This window comes from Pseudopipra pipra, chromosome 3 (genome assembly GCF_036250125.1).
Source record: "Pseudopipra pipra isolate bDixPip1 chromosome 3, bDixPip1.hap1, whole genome shotgun sequence".
Classification (NCBI taxonomy): domain Eukaryota; kingdom Metazoa; phylum Chordata; class Aves; order Passeriformes; family Pipridae; genus Pseudopipra; species Pseudopipra pipra.
In genome coordinates, this window is record NC_087551.1 from 38,900,370 (window position 1) to 38,919,721 (window position 19,352).

A 19,352-nucleotide genomic window follows, 5' to 3' on the forward strand; every position below is an offset into this window, starting at 1 on the left:
ATGCAAATAGAGCCAACCAAGAGAATAGTTCCATTTAAGAGTGGCTTGGGATGCCTGGGCAGGTGGAGCCTCTGCTCATAAGTGAGGAAGAAAAGACAGAGCTTTAGTCTGCCATGAAAGAATGAAAGGATGACACTCTGCAGACACTGTGCTCTGTGAAGTACAAAGAAAATGGCTTTCAAACTTTTATTCAGACATGAATATGAATGAGATTCACTCCCCAACTTATTTTTTATCTTCTGTATTTGGATAGTCAACAGCCATATAAAAGGAGAAAAGGTATCATTTTATGAGGTGGCATAGGTATACTTTAGGCATTTATGGGAAATAGAACTCCTTTAAATAAAGATTTCAAGGTTATACAGGTTATACAATGAAACTAACACTAAAACTCTTAACTGTTCATAACTGCTCATAAGTGGTTACAATTGTTGGTTTTCTGTGAAGTGTTGTGTGATCATCTTTTTGCACAAGCTTATACAGAGATGAAAGAATATAAGTAAATTCTTTGTAAATCAAGTAGAAAAGAGCTATAGTGTTTCCCTCTCTCTGCTTCCCACCCCCACAGACCTTCTGAACAGTTCTGCAGAAAGAACACACACTTTAAGAAAGGAAGATGTTGGCAAGCTCTTCCCCCAAGCCTTTCAGCAATTGTAATGATGATTAGCAAACACATCGAAGGTGAATGATTCACATGAAAGCATCAGGCACCTCTCTACTAGTAGTGCTGGAAGATTGGGCAAACACATGCATTTACTCTTACGTATGAATGGCATTTTTATGCCCATTTTTAAAGTTAGGAAGCAAGAAAAAAATCAATATTTTTTCTCCATGATAAACATTAATGTATTACTTAAAGAAATAAAATTAATATTGTTGATTGAGATATGGTTCAGACAAGAACCATATTGCTTTTTAGTCAGTCTCTGAATAAAGTTACATGTATTATGGCAAGAGGAATTTTCTAGAGAATTAGCTTCTAAATTAGCTTTTAGCTCTTCCTTTTGAAAATACCTTTCTGAGCTCTTTTTAAATGAAATGAAAACAAATGAAGATATGGAGAGGAGTTTAATTCTAAATATACTAAGATAGTTTAGTAGCTAAATCCTGCTAAAATCAGGAGGAATTACATGCATCATGTTATTCTTCTTATATTCATTGACATTAACAGTCAAACTTTCTGGATAACTTAGTGCTTATAAAATCAAATAAGTTAACGCAAAAGCCTATACAGCAACTTTATGATCTCTCATACAGATAGCCTGTATATATAATGTGAGAAACTGCCATTAAAACTTTAATAAATGTTATACTGTCATGTATTAGGTTGGACAAAAATGAAACAAACACCCTTAGGGAATGAAGTATTGACAAGGTTTGAGGGTATATTAAAGGGTTATGAAACTTTCTTCTTTCCTGTTTTATTTGCAGCAATAATTCAGATTAAGATGCCATGCCTCAATGCAGGCTTAGCACTATATCTAAATGCTGTCTTTATTTTTAATAACTTATTTCCATATTTGGCAGAAACTCTCGGTAGTGTTCTTGTCTGCAGTTAATTCAGATCTCAGCACAGTAGTGCCACAAGATTTAAGCTGAAGAATTTATACTTCCCCCTTTCTACATAGATCTTGAATAAGAATTTACTTCATCTTTAAAATGTCAGAATTAAGACTGCTGTATATATTCAAAAAGGATTTACTAGATGGTTGTCTAAACCAGAAGAGGTTAGTATATCCTAGGAGCTGATATAGCCTGACAAGTTTCCAGAACTGTTCCCACCTCTGAGAGTTACTGCAGGCACATAAGTCTGAGTAAGGGATTTATGAAGAGTTAGAGGAGTCCTCTAATTACAGAAAATGAGGAACAGTGGAAAGTGACTATAGGAGTGAAGGAGGTCTTGTACTTGAGGAATGTGTAAGAGGAGAAACAATTTGGAAGTGGAAAACAGTATTTCCTGCTGCAGCTTCTAAACCTTGCCAATCTCTTTTTAAAATGTTATAGGAAGCACAAAAAACAGTGTGGTCAGTAAACTATTGACTCATATCACCTACCCTTTACAACCCCTCTAGCTACCTGTTTTTTTCCCATTTAAATCTCTCATCTGTCCTGTCTCATTGTTTTATGGATAGAAAACTGAGAGGAGTCCAAGACAGGAAAATGAAATATGGTTTGCATTTCTGCAGAACTTTGAAATAGCTGTGACTGCTGACAAAACAGTTTTGTATGAGCAACAGGAAAATACAACAAGCTAGTGGAGTTTTTTTTCCTATAATCCTTGTGAAATAAAGAAAATTATCTTTGAATTTCAAGGGAAAAAAAAGATGGATTGCTTTCATAGTCACTCTAGGAGGGCAAGGACATAAAAAAGTATCCACACGGGTTGAAACCATAAAACCTTACAGAAACTTGCTGTCAAATGAAGACAAATTGCCATTTTTGGCATAAGCTAAAAAATTTCCAACAAAAAGAAAATTCATGGCAAAAATTTAGGAGACAGAAATACCAGTAGTTCTTTGGATATTTTTGTCTGGTTTTATTTCACTTGTTTCACTGGCTTAAATCAAAGTCTGTTTAAAGCAACTGAATAATCACCTTATTTGCTTTGTATTGTTGAGGTGAGGAGTTAAAACATGTGAGTTTGTCCCTCCTCAGCTGGCATATTCCCAAGCTTTCTGAACCCTCATATGTTCATCTTATAGAAAAAAAAAATCAGCATCTGCAAAGAATGAGCCTCTTATATGGCTGAAGACAAAAATAGACTTGAAAATTTTGCTGACAAAGCAAGAGTTAAGAATTTTTGACCTCCAAGATGCATGGAGTGATAAGTCTAACCTTTTAAGGATCAGATATGCCCCTTCAGAAATGTCATTTGTTCTGTTATTGAGAGATATTCCTATTAGTCCCTTAAATTGATTCCAAATATTGCTTTGACTGAAAAGTAATTTTTTCATGTAAAATTTCAGTCACTTTAAGTTTCATACTGTCCTTCATGTTCTTGACAGAGCATTGTAGTATTACGGGACTAATTCTTGTTTCCTTTTAGCTGAGTAGAACATGAATTTAAAGTACCCTCTAGCTACATAAATGAGTGTTTTACTGCTCAAGTATATATTTATAAAAATAACAGTTCATTTAATGTCAAAAAGACTGTTTTCTCCCTTGCCTGTTCTGCATAAACTCTCTCCATGAGACATGCATATGCTCTAAACAGGTCTATACTAGTAGAACCATTTATGCATTTTTATTTTTTCAAGCAGTATAAAAGAGACACTCTTAAAAACTTTAATATCAAAATTGTTTCAATATGTTCTAAATGTTTTTAGGTTTCTTTTATTCTTTGGATAAATTTTATCAATGAAGAGTCTAGCATGGTCCCTGTAAAACCATATATGTATTGGTAAAATATCTTTCCTTTCCAAAATGGAACAGCAAATTACTAACATAAAGGTACCAACACAAAACAGACATTCAACTTAAGAATTCAACTGTGTATAAAGAAAAACACAAATTATTATGAATAGAGCAACAGAGATCCCAGATCTTTGATGCCTTAAACTTATATGTATTTGCAGAAAAGCTATGGGTCTGCTTATCAAACAGAAACAGATTTCACTTCTGAAAAGCTAAATTCTAGTCTAACTTTTAAACAGCATTCCACATCCTCTCTGAATTTATCTCAAAGAAAAACAATTTTTTTATTTTGGAACCATATATTCAGTTAATATTTATGGTCCCAGATGCTTGTCACAAGTGGAAATACATTATACAATTACTTTGAAATAGCGTACATGAGTGATATAATATAGCCTTATTGCATTTTAAATGTTTGAGCTTTGTCCACCTGACTACTATACCATAGTATGACTGCAAACTAAAGCATCATAATTTCATTAAATTTGATTGTTGTCTATAATTTCTTCCATTTCTTCTTGGGTTATCTATTAATAAATGCCCCAATATCTGCCTTCTTCAGGGATAAAGTAGCCATTGAACTGCTACAGCTGAGGTGGAAACATAGAATCAAATTTAGGCCTTTAGCTGACAAAAGTGTGTTCCAGGTCAGGTCTGAATTAGATCTAAACCTTTTATTGCAACTCACAGTGAGAACACTTATCTTTAAAAATAGTGGACCTTTTAACTGAATGTGTTTTAAATAAATCATATTTTAGACACAAGGCAGTGAGAAAGTATTCCTTTTCTTCTTTTTAAAGACTTCCCACATTTCAAGTGGAAAGTCTAACTTTTCTTTAGCAAATATGATAAAAAATGAAGGAAAAAAAAAGAAAAAAAAGGAATATATGATTAAATAAATAATAAAACTGGTTTTTCTCACTTTCCTATGTCTCTCGTGTAGTTATTTCATCAGACATATGAGATACTCAATCATCTTTCCACTTCGGCCATACCTTCCAAGTTCACCCTTGAGAGCATTGGGGAAGACTTTAAAAGTTTTATAAAGGTTAAGAGGTATGCCTACTTCTGTGATTCACAAAACCACAGGTTCAGTGGTCACAGATGGAAACTAGATCAGCTCTACAGAACTTTTTTCTTGTTTTATCCATGTTGGCTTTTTTTCCCTCTAGGAACTTCTCATATATAGGATACACATCAAACATCTCTAACTGGAAAAGAAATTATACAGACTCATAGACTCATTCAGCTTGCCACATAAAAGCTGGAGAGTGAACCTGTTCAGAGGCATGTTTGCAAAGATTCAGAGGCATGTTTGCAAAGACACAGCTTGCTGCTGGATAACAAATTCCAAATGTTTCATGGACCAGGTTCTAAAGCAAGCATAACTGTCCACAAATTCAGTGAAGCCATTGTTTAGTCAAACAAAACCACAATCAATCTGTTGTAACTATATGCAAGAATGTGACATGCCTTTTGTTTGTAATTTCATGCTGAGAAATCCAGTAAACAACATGCTGTCTTCCAACCAGTAAAGCATTTCTACTTAGTTTAAAATTCCAGCTTGAAAGAACATGTCTATTAGATAAGCTCATATAATGAGATGGTGTTTCTTTGAATAAATGAATTTCTGAAAGTGTCAGTAGTATCTATCAGTCAGACAGGTTGGTTGGTTAAATATTAATAGGAACTTTGTAGCAATCCTTAAACTCTCTAATCCTTTTGAATTTTCAGTAGGTCAGCTACTGCATTCAGATTTGCTTGTAGCGCTCACTGACTTCTGGCTAGAAGGGACTACAGGAAATGCTGAAGAAATCATGCCATTGGTAAGGTTTCATTATTCATATTAAACATTGTAAATTGTCACTTTCCCCTAAAATATGTAATGAATTAATTTCCAAGTCTGGTTTTCAATCCAAGTAACTAGCTTGTGCAGAGCATATTGGCCATACTTTGACTTCTACATTAAGTCACCCGGGTATTCTCAGATAAGTCTATTTCAGACCATAAAATAGTAGTAATTGAGGTTATTATGAATAAAATTGCAATATGTCTTAGAGCCGTAAAATTAGTAGAAAATAACTAATTTTAATATTAATATTTTACAATAAACATTATAACTGAAAAGAAAGCTATATGCTGTCCTGCTGGAACTCAGATGATTTTATTATAAATTATCTATTCCAATAGGTGACCATTGGAATAGAAAATACAAAGGCCTCAGACCAGAACAGTTTATTTCTAAAAGTGGACCTGAAAGACCTTGATAAAATAGACTTTCACTGGGAAACTCTGTCTTGTTAAATATGTGTAATATTACACATATTACAAAATCTGTTTATAATTTGTTTATAATTTCTCCATGATTAATCATGGGTTTGACTTTCATGTGATGGAGTCTGAATTTGTCGGAAAAAAAGTCACACAGAAAATAGTACCATGGAAAATGTTGTGGTTTATGCTATCTTAAAAACTGAAACAAATAAAAGTTCTGATATTACAAAATCACAGAATAGGCTGAGTTGGAAGGGACACACAAGGATTACAGGACCATCCCCCAGAGTCACATCAGTACAGAGCAGAGCAGGACAATCACCTCCCTCGACCGTTTGGCAATGCTTTGCCTGATGCCCCAGGACACGGTTGGCCTTCCTGGCTGCCAGGGCACAGCACACTGCTGACAATTTAAAGCAAACTTGTCAGGAAGGGCACTTGGCACTGCAGATATATGTGCCTTTTTCCCCCTGTTCCAATAAGCTTTTCAAATTAAGGAAAGGTACAGATCCCTAAGGATGTTGGTTCCTGTATAGTTAGGTTCCGTATCCACACCTAACACAGCTTCTCTGTGGTCTCGGTAGCCATGACTGGTAAATGAAGCATGCTCATAACTGTTCTCTGCAAATGAATGTCTGACACAGAAGTGCAGAACAGATGAAACCCTGGTGAGCAAAAACTAATTCTGATGGTCAGACACTGTCCTTGAATTAATAGAAAGGACTGATTCTTGATTACTTCCTTGGCCATGATGGAGTCTCCTCCAGACTCACAGTTTTCATTCTGTGTATTATGACAAATAGACTTAAAGGAGGTCTAGCTGTCAAGAGGAAGAATATGGGGTGTACAAGACTCTAAATATCCTCAAAACACTTTTCTCCACCGGTAGGGAAGTTCATGGCAGCAGAAGCCTATGTGCTTAGAGAATTACATAAGGAAAACTCATTGGCTTGAGTAACTGGGAGACCTGTTTTCATATACCAAAAGGATTTGCCAAATACATTTATTCTATTAGTTTACAGTAGTATCAAAATAATCCAAGACATTCATACCTGCACCTCCTTAAAAGCGCACAACTTCAGAGACCAGATACTTTGCGTTGACAAGCCTAGTCTTTCATTTGGATGGGTCTTCCTCTGAAAGAGGAAACACACTGGATTTGTAAATTCTCTCCTTTAGCAGTGATTGTTTTAAGCTACCCCTTTCTGCCCAGAAACGGTCATTAAAAACAAAAAAAGGATGGGTGAGGGGAAAAAGCATTTTTATTGATTATCTGATAGAAATAGAGAAATGTTAGCACTGTTTCTGAAAGTAGTTATGCTGCAAAAGACACTATTTTGTTTATTTAAGTGCTTAGCTCAAGCAGCTTCATCCCAGGTTAAAATAACATAGCTATTGTTGCCTTAGGGTTTTTGATTTTTTAATTTTTATAGACTTTAGAAGTAGTTATGTAGTGAATGTAGATTTTAAAGCAGCTGTATTATATCCCTCACCCTTTAGCACAGTAGTTTACACATTTTCCCAACACTGTTACCCCCTTCCCATATCAAAACTCCTTTAAGTCCGCTAGCTGTTTAGTCTTCTTTTCAGCGTAGATTTGCAGAAAGCAGCTTAATACCTGCCCCAAGGAATGTAAACATGGACAACGGCCTTCAGACCCAGAACTTTGGAAGGATTCTGAGGACTGTCCATGATGAAGAGGAAGATGATGAAAGAGGGGTCCCAAACTCCCCCCGACTCAATTCCTGAAGGGGTGTGCTGAGGGGCGAAATGGGGCAGAACAGGGGGGTGGATGAACGGGGATTGGGGAGGGGTCTAGAGGTGATTGGGTCCCAGGAGAGGGACAGAAACCTCAACTTAAAGTAATAGGCAAACACATGGCTAAAATATGGGGGACATCCTGTGGGAAAACAACAACATTTCTTGCTTTGCAAAGCCCTTAGTATGAGCCTACATTTCCACACAAAAAAACCCAAAAAATAAACATACAAACAAAAACAAAAACAACAACAAAAATATGGATTTAAGCACATTCTCAAAGCTGAGCACTTGCTTGAGTGCTTCCCTGAATTGAAGCCAAATTGAGGGATATAAAAAAACTAATAAAGAGGAAAACAGAATGATTTGAAATCCATCTAGCGTGCACTCCTGGAGATTTTGTGAAGCCTCGATTTAATATCTATGTATTTCTGACACCAATATAGTAACACCACAAAATGAATCTGCGAAAGCTCAGAAAATTAAAGTCCAAGGCAGAGATCTAGCATATGAACAATAACTTACTTCATACATCAGAAAGCCAAATCTGACTTAGCTGGGCTAGAAAAATCATAATTGAAAGAGGAAAAGTTTAATAGGAGATTTCACAAAAGGCATTTGAAATAGAGTTTATGTATTAGTGATGTTATAATCCATAAAATGGAACATTTGTCTTTGTTTCATGGAGCAAGACACCTAATGAAGAAGCACATGTATGTGTTGTAAGTGATGGCTGATTTAAAGAACTGTGTGATTTCATGTTCACAGAATCACAGAATATGTTGGGACACACAAGGATTATTGAGTCCAACCCTTAACCCTGCACAGGACCATCCCCAAAAGTCATACCATGTGCCTGAGAGTGTCATCCAAACCATTCCTGAACTCTGTCAGGCTTGGTGTTGTGACCACAAAATAAACTTACATAAACTGTTAGTTTATGTAATCCTGGTTATGTGACATAATTCATGATTTAAAATATTACCATTTTAAATAATCTTTTGTCAGCTAGAACATGTGCTACCATTTAAAATGATGTCTATCCAATCTGAAAAGTTGGAAACAGCATCCATCTTCAGCTTAAACACAAGAATTTTTTTCTTTCAAAGGAATGTGCTGCCATTATGCTGCCTCACAGCAGGCCAGACACCATAGGCAGTAGTCAATCTGAATCCAATGGCTAAACCTGTGAAGCTCATGCATATGATTTATTATCAATATTTTACTTGTCAGTTGCTGAAGGAGCTATAACTATATAATGGAAACTTTCATTTCCATTCCCATCAAGTTACTTATTCGTTTCCTAATGCCTCATCTCACATGGCAGATTTTCACAAATTTTATGTCTTCTGAAAGACTGGAGCACATGCTAAAAGGTATAACAGTTGCTATCAGCAAGGAAAGTTGGGGCAGGTTGTTTGAGTTGAAAAGAATACAAATATATTTCTTCAAAAGCTGAGTTCAGCTTACAATCTGAGGCTGAAGGCAGAATTTGCAAAGCCCAGTAAGGTCTTTAAATGCTTCCTAAGAAACCAACATGGAGCATCTGTGTTTCTTGGTGTATACCATAAAGCTAGTTCAATGAATTATTCTGCATTCCACTAGGAGTTAGAAACACTCCAGTACAGATAGCTGGTTTCAAGTTACAAACCCCCCCATGAACATAGCACCTTCCTTTCAAAATGATGGTAGACATGATAGTGGGACCAAAAAAATGTAAGAGGAAACAGGCCAGCAAGTTGAGAAAATTAATATATCAACAAACAATAGAAGTGGCATGATATTTTTCCCCTTTCTAGTAGGATAACAAGACATTTTGGAAGACTCACCATTTTTGCAAGTTCAGATCTAGCAACTCTGGTTGTACCTCTGCTGCACTGTTGCCTGTCACACAGGCTTACCCTTACCATAATCCCCCTTGAGTCAGGAAAAACACTCCTCATTTGAGCAGAAGAGATGGTATTTTTCATGTAGATGCAAAAATTTTCATCTGAAACTGTTAGCTATGCTTGCACATTTTGCTGCTACATGAGGAACCCGTTGGAGCCACCAGGCAGAGGTACTGCTTGAGGCAGAGACCCAGAGCATCCACCTTGGTGCACAGTGGAATTGTCATCAGCACCCATGGCCACATTCTCTTGACAGAGATAGAGCTCAAAATACTCCACAAGTAGAAAAACAGTTACATCAAAGCCAAAAAACCACACTCCACAGCTGTACCACTACAGAGAATTCTGGACTGTGTGGGTAAACAAGCTTCAACTGAGACTGAGACTCTAAGAGTCTACCTTGACATAGGGCTGAAGGCACAGACACTAAATTAGTTTGTCTAATCTAGGTAAGTTATCTCTGTATGCAAAATTCAGCATTATAATTGTTCCCAGCAGCAATGCTTTTGCCCACCTGAGAAAAGCTCATTTTACTCCAGGAAACTACTGCTAAACATGATCGCCAAGCATAAAGGAGCATATCACACTTTGATTTTAATAAATATTAACCCATGTTAAGAGGAAGAAACAGCAGTTTTGACTACAGTATAGTTATACTAATAATAAAAGACCATTCTATACTGATAGTAATTTATATTAGATGATAATAATTTCTCGCTGTGTCTTCAAATGTACTGATACTGTACAATGTATTTTTAGAAGTCCATGAACATAAACGTTCTCAAGAGATTTATAGGAAAGACTAACAGTTTATAATTTTTTAAACAGCATAAGAAATACCTTCCTTGTCACATAATTTCACCAAAATATTTACAGAAATTTTTCTTGCCACAAACCTAATCTTTTACCCACATTGCCTGTAATCAAAATGCCACTCTCTGCAAATAAATTAGCCAGCTCCTCATGCAAGTCAGAGAATTGATTAGCATGAAATAAATACTATGCTGTTCTCTTGATTCTAGGGAAATCTGACTGAATTAATTTGAAAAGTCTCCTTGTGAGATACAGCAGGGAGCTCAGCAGAAAAAACATGTTGAGCATCAGTAGAAAAGGACTTTTCTTGTGTTTCCTCTGAATATATATCATACCTCCAAAATAGGACAGGTTTCTCTATCCCTTTTAGTAAACCATTAAGAACATATTACAATAGTTGTAAAATATTAATAATAAATGAGCATAAAATGGGGAAAAAAGAACACAGAGTCTGAAATAAAAGACTGACTTCTTTTGTCCTTCCTTTTCTCTTGCATATTTTGACTAACTTAGTTTACGAATTATAGTTTCTGAGCTTGTGCCTAAAAATAGAAATGAAGATGGGCTGGAAAAGCTTTGCCTGTCCAAGGTGAATCACACTGTAACAGTCCAGATTTATTCCCCCTCAAACTTAGCACCATCTAAATCTCTCCATGAGAAGCAGTACCATATCTCATCACAAAATGACCCAGAAGCAGATCTGGGGCATGTGTGGTGTTCCAGATGTGTTTCAGCCCATTCAAATGGTCTTGCTGAGCATATGCAATAGCTGGGACAGTAGAGTAGGGTCACCTCAAATGCCTTCCCAGCTCTTGATGAGCTCAGGAGCTTGGACCTGGATAGACTAAGCAGCAGTGCCTGCTACAAGAACTTGGCTTTTTTATAGTTTCTCATTCTGTAAGAGAATTTGCAAGAGAGACATAAAGTCCTCTTCAGTTTTCTTTCCTGCCTTTCTTTTGCTTTATGCTAACTCCCTTTCCTGGTCTTCCTTTGTTGCAAGAGAGGAGTGATCGTGTTAAGATCTACCCAGAGACCATCTCTGCACCCCTGCTCCTGGACTGTGTAGCCCTTCCTTCTCACTCCGCTCCTGCAGGTAAAGCCATTCCAACTTGTAGAAGTGAAGTGGGTGTCTTCAAGAGGTTTTACAAACCCTATGACTGAAAGAAACTTTGCTCTACCAGGATTGCCTTCCTTGTCATAAAAAGCAAAGGCACTGTTTAGATGCAGCTTGGGCCTTGAAGAAAGGCTCAAGTAAGGAGAAAAGTTGTATGTTGCAACCCATGTTTTGTTATGTGTTTTGGTATCAGTGTCTGTATACAAGTGAACATTTTGTATACTAGCAATATTTCTGACTGCACATCCTGGGTGATCCCTAGTGGTTGTGATATAAAAATGTTTTAAAGTGTGCATATTCATGATTTCTTTCCCTTACTGCCACCTCTCAGTTGTTTTTGAGATAAAGCAAGCTGAGCAGAGCCTTCGCTCATCATGCTAAGAACTGCAATATTTCTTTTCCTCACCATCTGTTACCACAATCCAAGGATAGAAATTATAAAGAAATTTCCTCAAAAAAAAAAAAAAATCATATATTGCCGTACAAACAACAACTTGCACAGATCTTTCATGCTCTGCCCAAGGAAAAGAGTACAAAATCATGGCAGCCAGTAAAAATGATTCCACATGTCCTGTCCCCCTCCTTAAACTTGTGTCTCAGTTCTGTATCTGAACCTGGTACCCTTGTAGCATCCCCAGCACATGTTGACTGTACCAAGAGTGATGACAGGATTGAAAAAGACAGGAAGAATTTACTAAAGACTCTCTAAATATTGTTCTTCTTTGTGAACATTTGTAAAATGCCATGGACAGGATTTTCAGTCACCAGAGGGAGGATGTAGATAGAGGAGAGACTTGCAAATAGAAATGAGAACACAGCAGAGTTTTTCTTGACCATGCTGTAGAACAGGAGCCAAAAAGTAAGATTAGTTTCACTGAATTATTTGGAGAACAAAAATACAACCATGCTCTAATATTTCCACATTTCATTTTTTCCTCAGTAGGAGTTGAAGAGTAGTGTTGACAGGGTGCAGTGGAGGTTATTCTATTTTACTAGTTATTAAAACTACTATATAGTAATTGGATTGTAAGGCAGAAAATGAGATAGATATGGATATGGTAATGAAGAGTACAGCTATAGCAAAACAACTTCAGCATCATTTTGATATAAAACAATAACAATGTCCCATTAGTTATGAGGTCAACAATGAAATATCCCTTGGTACACTTGTTACAAAAGAAAACAGTATTTTTTACTTCAGCTTCGATTACTTACCCAATACGTCATTATTTGCTATGATTGTCAAGTATTTCATAAAGACTAACAGTGATTAATAAAGGCATCCAGATTAAAAAAGATTTAAAGCATTGAGCTAAATAATTCAGTGTACTTGATTTCCAGGTGACTGATGTTAATTTCTTTAAAATAAGAAAAAATTAAAAAAAAAAAAAAGGTAATTAATCTAAATGTTACAGATATTGGATAGTATCAGAATGGGTTTGCATCCTCATACACAACTGTGACTATGTGACTATACATTCTTCTACATTCTGTGATCTGAAATCTTAATGTTTTCTGGCTCCTGGACATGTACCAACACTTATGCAATCAGGTGAAATAGATGTAGTAAAGGAAGATAACAAATATGAATTTTTCAGGGATTTTATTTTTAATGATGCAAAGCTTTGCTGTAAGGTATTCTAAAATGATTATTTCCACCATAAAATTACCAATTGCTTGTTGCCAGTGTACATCTAGAATACATCAGAAGGTGTGCTTGCATGAGTAATAGAGATGACCCAGGTTGTTCAGGATAAGTGCATCTGCTTGCCAGCAGGCAACTCACATGAGATTTAAGGGTGACCTGAAGTCAAAGAACTTTCTTTTCCTATCCTCACTGCAACCATTAGCATGGTGTGCTTTTCTGGTGCAGTCAAAACCTCTTTTTTCTCAATCCACTTCCACCTGGGCTGTATGTGAAATTCGCTCCAGGTCTGACAAACTTTTGTAATGGGAATGATCAATTTCACCTTTGACAGAAAAATTTCTCCCTAAAGCACTCATGGATCAGGATATCCCTAGGATGTCTCAAAAGGACTCAGATATTCAGTGGCTGGCCAGCCACTTCTGAAAGAACAAGTGACACCATTTGAGCTAGGGAAAGGATTGCTAGGCTTTCTTCCTCTTAAAATATTATATATATCATGGTCAGTCTTTGCAAACGAAGATTTGGGAAAGGTCATTAACCTTCGAGCCTGCACAGTGGATTTTTTTTTTAGGTGAGACACAGTGTGCGCTGAACTGAGCCCACCCTTTAATCCTAAAGTTCATCTGCCGGGGCCAAGCAAGCTCGGACGGTGGCAGCGAGGTCCTCAGGACGTAGGTTTGTTTAGAGTGACCTTCTCTTAGATGGATGGCCTTAAAGGGCTGACGAGCTCCATCTGCCCGGGGAAGTCCCCTGACCGGGAATTGAACCCAGGCTGTGGTGGTGAGAGTGCTGCATCCTAACCACTAGACCACCAGGGGGCCCCTATATCTATATAATAAATATATAAATAGTATAACGTGCTTTCAATCATTCTCTCTGAATGAAGTAAAAACTACTTCAGCAGGGTCACTTTAGAGGAAAGTGACAAAGACCTATGAGGAGAAGATAGAAGCATATTTAAATTTAAGTATAAACATCTAACCAAGAGTTTACAGACAATTTATGTCTAATCAGAACTTGGTGGTACTAAAAGAAATAAAAACTTTAAATCCTACCATCTATCCATTTAAATTAAACATAGAAACACTTTTGGGGTTTGTAGAAATTAAATCTCTGACCCTGAATTCATGTTCCTCTGACAGGTATTGATTTTCAAAGAAATGGGATTGACCATAGTTGCTTTTAAGTGTCAGCTCTGTCAAAGCACGGAAGAAAAACAGAGAATAAATAAAAATATATAAGTATCTCTAACACAATTTTTTTATTTGGTAATTTTGAATTTTTTTAGACTTCTGAATTTTTTAGACTTATTTCCATATTCAAAAATATTGAAATATGTTTGCAAGCAGAGATAACAGACAGAATCCCTGCAAGTAAAACAATAGGTGAGCTTTAGTGTATCATTAATGCATGGAGGAACTGCTTGGTTTAGCTCCTGGCTCTACTCACAAAGTGACAACATCAAAATTATTTTCATACAGTTATCTTTTAGATCTTTACAATATGAATTGATCACAGCATCCTGAACTTCACCCAGCTGCACGGCTTTAGAGATGGTAAAGTCACTGTTGTACAATTACACCCTTCTGCCTTTGCTTGGCATACTAGACAGACCTATCGCATTTCTTTCCCACTGTAAATGGGCATTGTATTACAACGCCCAGCTGATTATCCAATCTGGCTCCTGGGTCTCTTTTCTACTTGTGGCCATCTCTTCCTCCCTGACGGGGTTGCCCTGATAAAGGTGTGCAGGTGCCATGCTGTCTTGCTACCCAGGGACAAGAGCGCACAAGAACTTTCAAAAAAAATATGGAAAAGTGTTTTGAAATTCATTGTCTGAAAATATTTTCTCTAGAAACTTCAGAAGCTGAAAGTTTGTGAGAAACAAACCCGAAGTTAACGTGAAGGTGGATGAACAGAATTCATTGTAATCAAGTAACTGTGCAACTATTTTGGCTACATTCACTCCATCTATCAATCATCATGTCACTCGAATAAAAACAAGCCAAGAATATACCCTCCAAAGAAGGAAAACATATTTAACAATCTGCACTAGCTTCAGAGACCAGTGTTATAAAGTATTTCCACTCATTGTGTGATACTCAATTCATATTCATAAACTACCTTAACATCTGACGTATATAATTTAGTAGGATGAATTTGGGGTATTTGAATCCACACATATGATAATTTCGCTCTCCCAGGAAGCTGTTGCTTTAGGCAACCGCCGGATTTCCAGGTGCCTATAGCATAAGGTGCACATGGTTACCAGTATTTGGCTGTGCTGCAGAGTTTGTTTTTATTACTTTGCAGTTTCACAGAAAGGAAGAATCTATCTCAGATACCTACTTGAATGATTTTTTGCTTGCAGATAAAGTCTGCACATTAATTGTGAAATATTTTAGGGATATATTAGTGCTCTTCAGTGAAATAGGATGATAAGGTCATGATGAGTGTGACTCAAGAAAATTGATTTGACTGACTCCCCAGCCAAATGGCTTAGGGTCTGTATCTGCCCTTCCCTCTCTGGACTGTTCTGGAATATGGGGTCTAGAAAGAAAATATTACTAGGAGTTGAATAATGAAGGTCGTAGTTTAGTTCCCATATCGTCTACAGGTTATAAAACTCCTGTGTAAAAAGACTTCTTTCGTATTCCTTATATCATTATACCCTGATGTAATGCTGCAGGAGAACTAATACTTTTGGAAGTCACTGTAATTATGGTGGAGATCTGGTGGTGGTGTCAGGAAGGCTTGAAGATTTCTGATTGTTAAGGAAATAGGGACTGTATTATGTAGAGATTTGCTTCTCCTATTAAGAAACAAGTTATAAAGAGACCCTGGACAAACTGTAACACTTTAAAGAAGGCAGTATAAGTGAATGAGAAGAGGGAAGACTAAAGAAATACATTTTATTTTTCCTGGCCCCAGAAGAAAGTTATTTCCAGAGAAATAAAAATGTAAGTTGAACAATGAGACTCAGTCTCACTGTTACATAGCAACAGAGAGGCAGATAGCATGTGTATTGAGAGTTGCTATCACAGCCCTTTCCTGGGTAACGTCTGTCAGGAGACAAAGAAGCAGAAGAGTTCAGCTTGCTGCAGAACCCCATGCTCCACAGATAGGCAGGAGGCTGTACCTGATGGTGTGGAAGCCAGGTGACCACCAGCCAGATGGCCAGATTTGCCATTGCAGGTTACTAGCCCTCTGTTGGGTCAATACAAATTAATTCCTAGGTCTCCTAGTTCGATAGAACCTACCAAAAGTTGGTGGGTATTTTTACTACTTGAACTACTAAGGGAACTAAGGAAAAACTTGCAGCAGGAAAGAGGCAGAAACATCTCAGCAACTTTATTGCTGCAGTGTATCAAGTGCTCTCTATTTCTGAAACAGATTAATTCCTACTGTTTATTTGGCTCTCTTGAGAACTGCAACACTTTTGCTTTGCAGGAGTTCTGATAAGCTGCTCTTCCCAAGTAAAATGCTTCTGTTGATGTTTCTGTGAAATATGATGAAGAGCAAACACACTACCAGCTCATTTTCACCAGGGTTTGGTGTGAAGCTCTCCATCAGCTTAACTATAGAAAGCCAAAAGAAAACAGAAGGCAAAACCCAAAACAAATGGACCCCTCTTAGGCATGACATTTTGCATAAGCTGGTATTAGAAGAATGAATCACAAAATATCAACAAAATCACTCACAAATTGTATACAGCAAAAGGTAATGTTTGTTCATTTGCATACATTATGTAGTAATACCAGCAGTAACTCCATTCTGCTTAGTAAAAAATAAGCACCAAATTTTAATTTTACAAGTCCAATTAATAAGTCACTGATCATTGCACAGCTGGAAGCAAGATCAGTTGCCCTTTGCTGCCTGTTTGCTGCAGTCAAGACATTAATTCAAATGTTTATAAAACTGGCAGTTGCACAATGTTACAGCAGAACTTCTGAAAGCAATTTCTGAAGTTTTTGCTTATTTTCCAAAACACCGTTTTATTCCAGCTCCCTTACAGAGAGTAATTTTCAGCCTTTAATGATTTCTAAACACTAGGCAGTCCTTTCATGTCTAGAATTTGTTTCAATTACTGATCTGATATGAACCCTCACTAGGTCATATATCTCATCCTCCATTTTCACTAATCAGTGAGAACAAAACAAAAAATAAAATGAGAAATTTAATGGTCTTGTCTCCATGCCTATAAAAATATCAACCCGTACCAGTACCTTCGTTATCCTATGTCAGCTAGAAGAGAGAACCAGATTTTCTCTATTTGCTAGTTTTACAGGGCCTGATTAACAGTATGATCACTTTCTAATTGTCCATGGTAGGAGTCATCTAAACAGGATGGTACTGAGTACATTATAAAACTGGGTTTATGAACTTAATGGGTGTAGAGAAAGTGGGGCTCTCAAATATGTACTTCTCCTCATAAATCTAAGAACTAAACAAAAGGATCCATCTTACTGGGAAACAAATAAATCATGAAATCTCTTATATTACTGAGGTATCTGATACAGAAGATGACAATACTACTCTGAGTAACAGGGTCATCTAAAGTTCTTGTTCCGGGGGTTTGCTTTGCAGCACTTTCAGGCTTTCCTCCTCTCCGGGTCCTAATACAGTTACCGACCACTGCATTTTTTCTGCATGACTTGACAATGTTGTCTTTGTTGGCTCTTCCCTGTGTGGAGGTAAGTTAATATCAAAGGGACAACAATTAAAGAAATAATCCCGGGCAGATTTTTGTCTGATGATTGAAACCACATTATTTGCCTCAATTTCTGCTGGAGCAAGGCTTTGAATCTCAAGCAGAGGCCAGCAGCTGGCACAGGGTAGATGACCAGAAGGCTTGCTGAGCCAGTGTACAGACAATGTCTTCAGGCCTGTATGCTAGTTAAAGATGCAAAACTTCTTGACTGACCTCAGTTAGAAGACACTTTTCAGTCACATCTGCTGACTCTCTGAGGCAATTAGTCTGTAGTTGGCTTTCATCAAAATGAGTTAGGTTGCTTTAATCAGTCAAAACACAGTATGTCTGCAAGTGAAGTAATTTGAATTGAAGCAAGCACACAAATATCTCTACTGCAGGTGAGGCAATAGTGATTTCTGAGAGAAAACATAAGGCAGTAACATAAATGATAATATTGTCACAGGTTTTAATTTATATAATCAGTTGTAAAAAAAAAAAATAGTCACAAATTGCCTTTAGAGTATGCATGTAGGGTGCAGGAGACTGAAGCTGTGACCAATGTGTCACCTTTGTCTCAACATGTCGCAGAGATAAGTACTTTCAAAGCAGTTAACCCTTTCCCAGCCACGTTTTCAGTAATGATTAAATCAGCATTCCAAGGACTGGCACTGATATGTGAATTGCCCTATGACAGTGGAACTCCCTCAGACAGCACAGAGAAGGCAGGATAATAGCAGGGATTGTGGTCCAAAACTACCTTATCAAATCTAGGATGAAACTGCTCTTCTCCTGGCTGTACATCAGACTTCACTTGTCTCTCTCTGGTTGCTTGCAGAGAAATGGTGACTGAGAGTTCTGTGCATTGCCAGTGGGTGGATGCTTGCTACAGCAATTATGCTCTAGAGTAGTTTGGGTTTAAGTAACTGCAGTCAGTCTACCATGTCACAAAGCAGGTATCGGCTTTGTGATGCTCAACAATATTTTTTTTTTGTTTCATTTCACCTTAAAAAATAATAATCATAAATAAAGCACATGTTGGCCCCATTTCTCTTGTAAATCCCGGCTGCTTTCTATTGCTCTGACAACATAAACCAGCTGTACTCTCTGATGGAGCACCGAGCAGCCAGAGCATACCAATGAATCTGATCTCAGTAGCTGGTCTGCTCCCAGCAAGGTATTATTTTCTATTTGCCAAGACTAATTCTGCCATAAATACAGAATGTAATCATTTTGCACGCACTGTGGTATTTTTTAATCTTTGATCGCATCTGCACCAGGAAAAATATTCTCTTTTCTTCACAGGAATCATTGAACCTTAAATGTCTGATTTCCCTCATCTACCACGTAGTTGTGTGATTACTGAAGACACATTTGACATTAATATAATGATCAAAGACTCAAAAATCATAGCTGAAGCATTTTCCAATTAGTGGGGTCAAGGATATTGAGGTTTCAATAACTTGACTGTATTTTTGAAGCATGAACATCTGACAAACAGCCATATACATTGTTTGACTCTTTGCAATTATATATATATATTTAAAGTATTTTAAGTGCACAAAATAAAATTAGTATTAATGTCTTGTCAGCCAGTGGTCTTCAGACCTTTCTCGGTAATGACTAACACTGCTCAAACAGAGTGAACATCTAATGTTTTCTTCAGCCCAGAAAGCATCCAACTTAATTATGTGTGCTTCATTTGGTCACGATTCATTTTGGAGAGCTTTGCCATTTCCTTCTTCCCCTTTC

The 19,352-nt window shown here is 37.0% G+C and overlaps 2 long non-coding RNA genes across 3 annotated transcripts in view; one reads left to right on the forward strand and one right to left on the reverse strand.

Annotated features, from left to right (window-relative positions):
• LOC135411321 (uncharacterized) overlaps positions 1–6,820 on the reverse strand; it is a 107,648-nt gene extending 100,828 nt beyond the window's left edge. Inside the window, exon 1 of the long non-coding RNA XR_010429093.1 lies at positions 6,741–6,820. This is a non-coding gene — a long non-coding RNA (uncharacterized LOC135411321). The remainder of the gene's footprint in view (positions 1–6,740) is intronic.
• Positions 5,149–19,352, forward strand: part of LOC135411320 (uncharacterized) — a 30,604-nt gene continuing 16,400 nt past the window's right edge. Inside the window, exons 1-5 of one of the 2 annotated variants that reach the window (XR_010429091.1) lie at positions 5,149–5,240; positions 7,279–7,441; positions 11,151–11,241; positions 14,403–14,466; positions 17,498–17,604. This is a non-coding gene — a long non-coding RNA (uncharacterized LOC135411320). The remainder of the gene's footprint in view (positions 5,241–7,278; positions 7,442–11,150; positions 11,242–14,402; positions 14,467–17,497; positions 17,605–19,352) is intronic. The other variant, XR_010429092.1, reaches the window with a different exon arrangement.